This window comes from Triticum dicoccoides, chromosome 3A (assembly GCF_002162155.2).
Source record: "Triticum dicoccoides isolate Atlit2015 ecotype Zavitan chromosome 3A, WEW_v2.0, whole genome shotgun sequence".
NCBI classification, from domain to species: Eukaryota; Viridiplantae; Streptophyta; class Magnoliopsida; order Poales; family Poaceae; genus Triticum; species Triticum dicoccoides.
In genome coordinates this window covers 647,424,417-647,435,302 of record NC_041384.1, presented here as the reverse complement: position 1 = coordinate 647,435,302, position 10,886 = coordinate 647,424,417, and positions in this window count along the sequence as shown.

Here is a 10,886-nt window from a genome sequence, read left to right as displayed (position 1 = left end):
TGTGGGGAATCTGGCCACTACATGCGTGAGTGCCCCCAGACCAACCCCAACCATTCTGCTAAAGCTGTTGGCCGTGGCAAGCCGACAGGAAAAATATTCCACGCCAAGCCGGTCACCGCTTCACGTGGCCATGTCAACTGTATCTCTGCCGAAGAAGCTCAAGAGGATCCCAACGTCGTTCTCGGTACGCTTCTTGTTAATTGCCACCCGGCATCTGTTCTTTTCGATACAGGAGCCTCTCATTCTTTTATATCTGAAAACTATGCTCGCTTGCATAACGTCGCATTCGGTGATATGCCAACCTCCATGGTAATTCAAACTCCGGGATCCAAATGGCAAACTTCTAGAGTAAGCCATGGAAATGAAATCCAAGTCGACAGACTTGTTTTCCTCGCGTCTTTGATAGCCCTTAAATCTTCAGATATTAATATCATTTTGGGTATGGACTGGATGTCAGCTCATCAAGCCAAAATTGATTGCTTCTCTAGGACTGTTCAACTCACTCACCCTTCGGGCAAGATAGTCAATGTCCTAACCCGAATAGCCAAGCGACAATTATATTCTCTTAACGCCAGCCCTTTGCCAGACCTTGAGGACGTGCCGGTAGTCCGTGACTTCCCGGATGTCTTCCCAGAGGAATTGCCAGGTGTTCCACCTGACAGGGATGTTGAGTTCGTAATAGACCTCATTCCAGGAACCGTTCCGATTGCTAGAAGACCTTATAAGATGGCACCCTTAGAACTAGCCGAGCTTAAGAAACAACTCGATGAGTCCTTGAAAAAGGGTTTCATCCGACCTAGCTCCTCTCCGTGGGCTTGCCCCGTCCTATTCGTCAAGAAGAAGGATGGTACGGACCGGATGGTTGTAGATTACCGACCTGTCAATTTGGTCACAATCAAGAACAAATATCCACTTCCCAGGATCAACGACCTGTACGATCAGCTCGCTGGATCCTCAGTCTTCTCCAAGATGGATTTGAGGTTGGGCTACCATCAAATCAAAATCAGAAACGGGGACATTCCTAAAACGGCCTTTGTTACTCGTTATGGCCAACACGAGTACACCGTCATGTCCTTCGGATTAACCAACGCTCCAGCCACCTTTTCTCGGTTAATGAACTCAATCTTCATGGAGTATTTGGATAGATTCGTCGTGGTTTACCTCGATGATATACTCATCTACTCCAAGAACGAGGAAGAACATGCCGAGCATCTAAGGCTAGTGCTGCAGAAACTTCGAGAGCATTGCCTTTATGCCAAATTTTCTAAATGTGAATTCTGGTTGTCAGAAGTGACCTATCTGGGTCATGTAATATCTGGTAAAGGTATTGCTGTTAACCCTGAGCGAGTTCAAGCCGTCCTTAATTGGACTCCACCTGAATCGGTCAAGCAAGTTCGGAGCTTTCTGGGCTTAGCGAGCTATTGTTGTCGCTTTGTCGAGAATTTCTCCAAGGTTGCCAAACCTCTAACCGAACTCCTCAAGAAAGATAAGAAGTTCGGGTGGACTCCACAATGTGAGCACAGCTTTCAGGAACTGAAAAGACGCCTGACTTCTGCTCCCGTACTGGTACCGCCAGACTTCTCCAAGGATTTTGTTATCTACTGCGACGCCTCGCGACAAGGACTAGGTTGCATTCTCATGCAAGATCGACACGTAATTGCCTACGCTTCACGGCAATTGCACCCACACGAGGAGAATTATCCTACTCATGATCTAGAGCTTGCAGCTGTAGTCTATGCACTTAAGACCTGGCGACATTACCTCCTCGGTAATCGTTGCGAAATATTCACTGATCACCAAAGTCTGAAGTACATTTTCACCCAACCGGATCTGAATCTCAGGCAAAGACGTTGGGTTGAATTGATCACAGACTTTGACCTAGGGATAACCTACACCCCAGGGAAAGCCAACGTCATGGCTGATGCGCTAAGTCGTAAATCTTATTGTAACAACCTGATGTTACAACAAAGTCAACCGCTTCTCCATGAGGAATTTCGGAAGCTTAACCTTCACATTGTTCCTCAAGGTTTTCTTTCCACCTTGGTGGCAAAACCTACCCTTACGGATCAGATTATCAAGGCACAGAAGGTAGATCCGGGAATCTCCCGCATCAAGAGAAACATTCGGAAAGGAATTGCGAATTGCTTCTCCATTAATGATCAAGGGGTCGTATACTTCGGGAATCGACTAGTGGTTCCCAAAGTGCGAAACCTGAGGCGTTTGATCCTTAAGGAAGCTCATGAATCTCCTCTCACCATTCATCCCGGTAGCACTAAGATGTATCAGGACCTACGCCAGAGGTTCTGGTGGACTAGGATGAAGAGAGAAATTGCTCAGTATATTGCAAATTGCGACGTCTGTCGTCGTGTAAAAGCAGAGCACCAACGGCCTGCTGGCACCCTTCAACCCTTAGCTATTCCTGAATGGAAATGGGATAAAATTGGTATGGATTTCATTACCGGTTTTCCCAGGACCAAGAGAGGGAATAATGCTATCTTTGTCGTTGTCGATCGTCTTTCCAAAGTAGCCCATTTCTTACCTGTTCGTGAGAGTATAACCGCTAGTCAGCTGGCAGACTTATACATCTCCCGAATAGTGTCTCTCCATGGTGTTCCTTTGGAAATTAACTCGGATCGAGGAAGCCTTTTCACCTCTCAATTTTGGGAAAGTTTCCAAAATGCTATGGGAACCCGTCTCTCCTTTAGCACCGCTTTCCACCCTCAGTCGAGTGGTCAAGTGGAACGCGTCAACCAGATTCTAGAAGACATGCTTCGAGCCTCTGTTATCTCATTCGGAATGGACTGGGAGAAGTGCCTTCCATTTGCCGAATTCGCTTACAACAACAGCTATCAATCTAGCTTGGGTAAAGCCCCTTTTGAAGTTCTCTATGGACGACGGTGTCGAACACCCCTTAACTTGTCAGAGACCGGGGAAAGACAATTCTTTGGCCCGGATATGATTCAGGAAGCAGAAGAACAAGTTCGCATCGTTCGTGAAAAGTTGAAAACAGCCCAATCTCGTCAAAAGAGTCAATATGACCGAAAACATAAGGCTATGACTTTCGAGGTTGACGAGAAGGCCTATCTTCGGGTCACCCCTCTGAAGGGAACCCATCGTTTCGGTATCAAAGGCAAATTGGCTCCTCGTTACATTGGACCTTTTCGCATTCTCGCCAAACGAGGAGAAGTTGCCTACCAGCTGGAACTACCTCCGCATCTCTCCAGAGTCCACGATGTCTTCCACGTTTCTCAACTCAGGCGTTGCTTCTCGGATCCTATCCGTGGAGTGGACTACGAAACGCTTGATCTCCAAGATAATCTTACATACCGAGAGTACCCCATTCGTATCCTCGATCGGGCCGAGCGTATCACTCGACGTCATAATATCAAGTTTCTCAAGGTTCAATGGTCGCACCATTCTGAGGATGAAGCAACTTGGGAAAGGGAGGATCGTCTTCGACTCGAGTATCCCGCCTTCTTCCCGGAGGAACCCAAATCTCGGGACGAGATTCTTTTGAGTGGGGGTGAGTTGTCACATCCTAGTTAGCCATGCATTAGAGTGTTGCATCATGTTTACTTTTTCATCAGAAACTTGAAATGGGGATGACAGAACCCCCAGTCCCCTCTGAAACCAACTAGGGTTACTAAAATAATTTTCAATGAACCTGAAATGCCCTTCTAAAATGCCCATCATTTTTGTCTTGGTTCAGAACCTCTGCCAAAAGTGGTGCACATTTTCCTAGGCCATCTTAGGGTTTTTGAATTAAATCATAAATATTTGAATTTGGGCATTTAAAATTATATAAAATGTTTAAATGCTCAAATATCTCCAAACTAAAATGTTTCATGTTGGAATTAATCCAACTATGGGCTAGGAATAGTTTGGTGATTTTTGAAGTTGCCTAGGTATTTTATTAAATTCAACAAAGTTGCAGATATATTAAATAAAAACAGAAACAGAAAAAAGGGGAAAACTTACCTGGCGCCACCGCAGGCCCACCAGCCAGCCCACCTGGCCGGCCCAGCCCGGCCACCGCTCCAGCGAGTTGCTTGGCTCGCCAGGCAGGCAGCCAAGGTGCTCGGCGGCGGCACCGCAGCTCGCCACGCAGCTGCTCGCCGCCTCGCCGCCTCCCTCGCCTGGCTAACGCCGTGGATCGGCCTCCCTCTCTCCCCCGAACCCCCCAGACACCCCCTCTCCTCTCCAGCTCCTCCCCCTCGCACGCCCCAGCCATGGCCGACGCCATCGCCGCCACCCCCTCGCCGTAGCCACGCCCTCCGTCCACCCCACGCCGTGCCACCGTGTCCAGGAGCTCCGCCGCCGTCCACTTCATCGAGCTAGCCGAGCCCCGTGTGCTCGTGCGGCCCGAGACCACCGCACCGACCTCGCCCGAGCTCACCGTCGCCGGAGATCCCCTTCAACGCCGTCGCCGCCTCAGCTCGTCCCCGACCTCACCGGTGGCCTCTACGGGAGCGCTGTGAGCCTAGCTACTCCTCCGACCCTCTCTCTCTCATTCCTGAGCCGTGTAGCCACCGCACGAGGATCACACGCCCGCACCGCCGCGGACCTCGTCGCCGACGTGCTTCCGGCCACACTCCAGCCACAAGATGGTGTCCATCTTACTCACCGAGTCCCGCAACACCTAGCTAGCTACTCCACGAGCCTCACCGACCCCTCTAGCGCCAAGTTCACCTCCGACCGAGCCCCGGTGGCTGCCAAAGTCGTCGCCGGCGCCAACTCCGGCCACCCCGACCTCAACGGACTCCGCCAAGAGCTGCGGTTTGTCCTCAGCTCCCCTCCGGTGGTCTCCGCGGCCCATTTGGTGGCCGAAATGGCCAAAACCACTCCCGCCGCCGCGTCGGGCTCGCCGGCGGCTAAACGCCGGCGTCGCTGGCTTTGACTTTGACCACGGGTGGGCCCTGGTTGACTCCCCTGAGTCAATGACAGGTGGGGCCCAGCCCTGTTAATTAAACAGGATTAGTTTTAATTAAATTTTAATTAAAATAATCACCCTGACATGCGGGACCCACTGTCAGGTTTGACCCAGACCTGTTCCGTTGACCTGCTGACGTCACACTGACGTCAGGCTGACGCAGTAATTGATTTTCTGGATTTAATTTAAATCAGGAAATTCCAGAATATTATTTAAACTTCAAAAATTCATAACTTTTATGCTGTAACTCCAAATTGGACAAATTATATATGAAAAATGATCAGAAAAATCCAATCTATCCATCTGTACTATTTTCATGCATGATCAAACAAGTTAAATTGATGTTTTAAGCAGAACAAGGAAAAGCACTTTAAAAGGCCATATTTGAATTTGAAATTTGAATCCTTGATTCAAATTTGTTCAAACCCTTCTGGTTTTAGTTGCATTAGCCCAATACACTCATTTTGCCATGTCTCATGCATGCATCATATTGTTGCATACTGTTTGGTAATGTTTGTGTATCGGTGCTCTCTGCGGCAGGTTCTGCCCCCGAGGAGTACCGTGATAACCCCGACGAAGAGCAATACCAGTGCACCGACCCGTCAGGCAAGCAACCAACCATTTGATCATATCGATACAATCTCATGTTCTCGCTCCTGCTCTCTTTTACTGCATTAAGACAACGCGTTTCAAACTGCTGTGTGCTACGGTAGTTGAACCCATTTCCTCTGCATGACCTGTCATTGCCACAGTAACTAGATGAAACCCACTAGCATGTGTAGGAGTTGATTGAGCCATATGTATGTGTTGTTCCTACCTTGCTATGCCTGCTATGCTTAGAGTCGTGTCAGGTCTGGTTCATCTGGGTGATGGGCTAGAGTGAAATGTTTATGTCGGTAGTGAGAGTGGTGTGGTGAACACGATTTGGTAAAGGTATCGATGAGAGGCCATGTAGGAGTACATGGTGGGTTGTTTCATTGAAGCCGACCTTAAGCACTGAGATCTGTATGTGTGATTTAAGAATCAGCTACTACCATGCATTGGGCCCGAAACCAATGGACCCTCTCGGCTTCTTATTCACCCTAGTTCTCCGTCCAGGAGTTGCAAGTAGTTTCTGGTGTTTGTAGCCTACTGGAGGCCGTGGATAGCGCTGACCGTAGGGGTGGGCTGTGATGCGGTAGGTACGTGGCACGGTGTACCGAATACCCGTTAGGTATCTCGGGAACCCTGTTCACATCGTTCGGGGCCGTATGGGAAACCTCGGCCGGACTCCCTGCGGATGGAACCTGGATAGGCGATAAACCTGGACTGGAGGCTTAGGTGATTAGGTAGGTCGTGGCCGACACCCACGTTGGGCTTCCGTTTGAAGGTTGCCGAGTACATGTCGTGTAAACGACGGTAAGTGGTGAGAGCGTGTATGAAGGAGTACACCCCTGCAGGGTTAACATGATCTATTCGAATAGCCGCGTCCGCGGTAAAGGACTACTTGGTTGCCTATACAGTTCATAGACAAGTAAATGGAAACTATTAAAAGTCTCAAGATAAGTGTGAGTGCCGAGGATGGCTCTTCCGTAGGAAGACGGAGGCGAATCCTCGGTAGTGTATTGAATTGGTGAGTAGTGGACTCGTGTGCGCAAAACCATTTCAAGTTGGAGTCTCGTAGGATAGTCTAGCCAAGAGTCAAAGCTGGCTTGCTGCAATAACTCCACCAACCCTTCTTGATAATATGCATGTATGTAGGATCTGATGTAAGTCTTGCTGAGTACCTTTGTACTCATGTTGCTATAATTTACATTTTTACAGAAGACGCTGCAACCCCTTCTGATGGGTTCTATGTAGACGTTGACATCAACGAGTAGGCTAAAGACCCAGGTGGTGACCCTGAGCTTGTGAAGGACCTTGTAGTATAGCTAGGCTTCCCAAGCCTCTTTTATTTTACTAGTTGTCTGTACTCAGACAAGTTACTTCCGCTGCTGGTTTGTATGACTGTATGACTTGTATGTTGGGTCGTGAGACCCGTACCTTTGTGTATGTTATGTATGACTCTCTGAGCCTTAAATAAAGTACTTGTGTCGTAGAGTCATGTTGTGATGCTTCGTTGTATTTGCACATATCGAGCATATTGTGTGTATGATTGAAATGCTTGGTATGTGTGGGATCTGACTATCTAGTTGTTTATCTTTAGTAGCCTCTCTTACCGGGAAATGTCTCCTAGTGTTACCGCTGAGCCATGGTAGCTTGCTACTGCTCTGGAACACCTAGGCTGGCCGGCATGTGTCCTTCTTCGTTCCTGTGTCTGTCCCTTCGGGGAAATGTCACGCTTTGAGTACCGGAGTCCTGTTAGCCGCTACAGCCCGGTTTACCGGAGTCCTGCTAGCCCAGTGCTACAGCCCGGACCCACTTGCTGATGACCGACATGTTCGAAGCTGGGTCATGGATGCCTGTCCCTGTAAGTCTGTGCCACTTTGGGTTTACGACTAGTCATGTCAGCCCGGGCTCTTTATCATATGGATGCTAGCGACGCTATCATATACGTGAGCCAAAAGGCGCAAACGGTCCCGGGCAAAAGTAAGGCGACACCCGTGAGGATACCGTGCGTGAGGCCGCAAAGTGATATGAGGTGTTACCGGCTAGATCGATGTGACATCGAGTCGGGGTCCTGACAGCCGCGCCCACGCGCCAGCGCCCGCCGCCCGCCGCCGCGCGCCCGCGCCATGGCTGCCCGCGGTGGAGTTGGCCGTTCCGTAGGGGCATGAAGAGCAGCCCGGCGCCTGGAGAGGCGCGACCTTCTCCCCCTCGCGGTGGCGCCTGTCGCTCCGGCGCCCGGAGAGGCGCAGCCAGAAGTAGCAGAAGGCGAGGCCGTCGAGCCGGGCCAGCGCCGGGAGCGCGTCGGGCAGTGGGTGTATGAGGTGCGCGTGCCCGGGATCTTGGTGAAGTACTCCCCGCTCCCCTGGGCCAGGCCGGACACCACCGGCACCACGACCCCTCCCCCGGCGCGACGCGTGCCGTTGGCCACGCCGGCGGCCGCAGAGAGCGGCGCTGCCCTCGTCTCGTCCCGCTCCAGCCGGTACGCGAGCAGCTCGGCCGCGGTGGCGTTCTTTGAGCATTTCCGACGGGTTTGGCAGAGGCATGGGAGGCGGCGGCGAGCAGGAGAAGGAGCGTGGAGAGGGAGAGCAAAGGCGGAGGCGCCATGGGTGTGAACTGGAGGGGGGCCGGTGCTGCTGCTGTACTGGAGTGGCGTGGTGCGCGTGGTGGGCAGGTACAGAAAAGGAGAAAAAGAAAGACTGGCAGGTGGGGTCGAGGGCGGACACAGACGGACGACGAGGACGCGAAGACGTCCGCTTTCTGTCCGCTTTGGCCCCAAACCGAGAGCAACTTTGGTCTGGAAATGAGGCGAAAGCGGACACGGACCGGACGAAACGTCCATATGCTCCAATGCGTTGGGTCGTTCGGTTTGTCTGTTTTACCCCAAACGGATACAAACGGACGATTTGGGGTAAAATGGGTCACGTGGTGGAGCTGGCCTGACTTCCACACCTCCGTGGCCACCGCGGACATGCTGTATGCGCTGAGTTTTCGCCAGTGGGATCAGCAGCACGCCTTCGAGGTGATGTCTCGGGATCCTCCAAGTCCCGGAGGTGATCCTGCTTCAAGTACCAAGAGCTGGTCATGGAGAAGCGTGCCCTCGCCGCCGCCGTTCGAGGAGCATGAATGAGTCACCTCCTACGCCGTGCACCCGGACGGACGCACCACCTTCATGTCTGTGCTCCACAACCGCAATCTGAAACGCCGTACCTTCTCCTTCGACACCGGGCGCTCCGAGTGGAGGTTCCATGGGGAACGGGCCTTGCCTTTCCAAGGCCAGGGCTACTACGACAGCACGCTGGACGCGTGGGTCGGCCTTCGCGAGGATGGCTACGTCTGCGCCTGCCAGGTCGCCCCCCGCAGCGGCGCCATGCGGCCGGAGTGGAAGATCGTCAAGGAGAAGATGTTCCACAAGGTACCGGAGAGGAAGCGGGCGGCCACGTATGCCACTCTCACGTACATGGGCAACGCCAGGTTTTGCCTTGTGGAGAGTGTGGTACGTGAGGAAGTGGAGTATGAGTACGCCTTCGGTGATTGCGATGGCTGCATGCTCCATATGACCAGGTTTGGCCTCAGGTACACTCATAAGGGAGAGCTGCAGACCACCATCGATTGTACCACCAGTTCTTATCCATTGTCCAAGCATATCACACATTTTTCTCCTGTGGCGTTCTGGATGTAGCTAGGGACTAGCTGGTTGGCCTGTGGTTGTTTGAAATGAAATGGATACTATATATGCCCGTTTGAGTTTCTGGATGTAAATTATAATTTGCATCGATAAGAAGTTTGCTTCTCGGAGATTAATCTTGTTTCTTTTTCATGTCTGTCCTGGAAAACTCTTGAGGTGCTGATAGGTTTCAGGTATGATACATGCCATATGTCATACTCAATGTGGATGCATGGCAAGATTCAAATCATTCTCAATCGGTTTTCGACGGGTTTTCCATAAATTAACTGGGCAACTCTCTTCTTCTTAATTAATCGATGAGGCAAATGTTTTGCCTTCGTTTAAAAAAATATCATTCTCAAGAAAAACGACTTAAGTATTTCGTCACTACAGATATGAAATGATATCATTCTAAAAAAATGATATGTTTACAAACTAACTTGACCAGTGATAGCATGTTTTGTTCTAGCATAAAAAAGGAATGCATATCTAAAATAGAGGGTCTGATCATAGATTTTTTTTAAAGGTATGTCATTGACTGCCTGGGTTAATTCACAGCATGCTCCCTTACTATTAGATTTTGGAATTGATCAACCAAAAATTGTAAAGCCCTTTAACTTTGAATTATGCTGGTTTTAAAGGGAGGATCTTGAAAGTGTTGTTTCTAAGGTTTGCAATAGTGCTTATTGCGGTATAGAAATATAAAGGATAAGTGGCATGAGGAAAAAATATATTAAAAGGGTGGAACTTGAACTATATACAAAAAAAGAGTAATTGGTAGATGCTATTAATGAGATAGATAAATATAGTGAAATTCATGGTCTGAGTAGAGATAAATATCTTCAACATTGAGAGAAATGTAGGCACATAATTTTTGTATCCCCAGATTATTGTTTTCCAACTGCCTCCCGGATGGCTCGAGGGCGACTCCGGAGGCCGCCGCCGCCACTCCTAGAAGCCATCACCACTGCTACTCCCTCCCTCTTCGTCGCTGGAGGAGGCCCCCGGGCTAAGCCTTGCTACGGACAACAGCGGCAAGGACGTGATCTGCCTCACCTTGGCGCCTCCAACCCCTCTCCCTCAGATCCAAGGTCTCGGAGTCGCCATCTGCTCTCCGGTCGGCGTGTGCTGACCCTTAGATAGCTACTCGCGCACATCGTCGCCAATGGCGAGGGCTTCTGAGCTACTAAGCCACAGAGATGCAGTGTTGGCCCGATAGTGGCCTGCAAATCCTGGATCCATTGGGATGCCGATAACTCGGACTCCATCTGCGACTGTTTGAGGACGCACGCGCCTCCTACATGGCATGTCTGGATCGCCTTGGCATCCCTGCCAGATCCTTTCCTCCTAGCCGCCCCGGGTGGATCCGGCGTGGGTGCTGCGATGAGGCGAGATGCGGCGCCACAGACTGATCTACCTTCACGAGTCTGGGTAGGGCTATCTTCGGCGAAAATGGTAGCCGGTGGTGATGTGCTTCGCCGTCGGTGTTGGTCCGCGTGGTGAAAACCCGGGCCTGTGGCGGTGGCCTCGCTATGGATTGTCGTGCCATCGGAAGGTATTTGCGATGGTTCCTCTCTCTCCAGATCTATGGACAGCGTCTTGACACAGAAGGTATGGTTGTACAACTGGGCGATTAGTTTTCTAGTCATGCGCAAGCGACTTCTAGGATCATGGAAAAGTGCTGATAACATAGACATTGCTCCA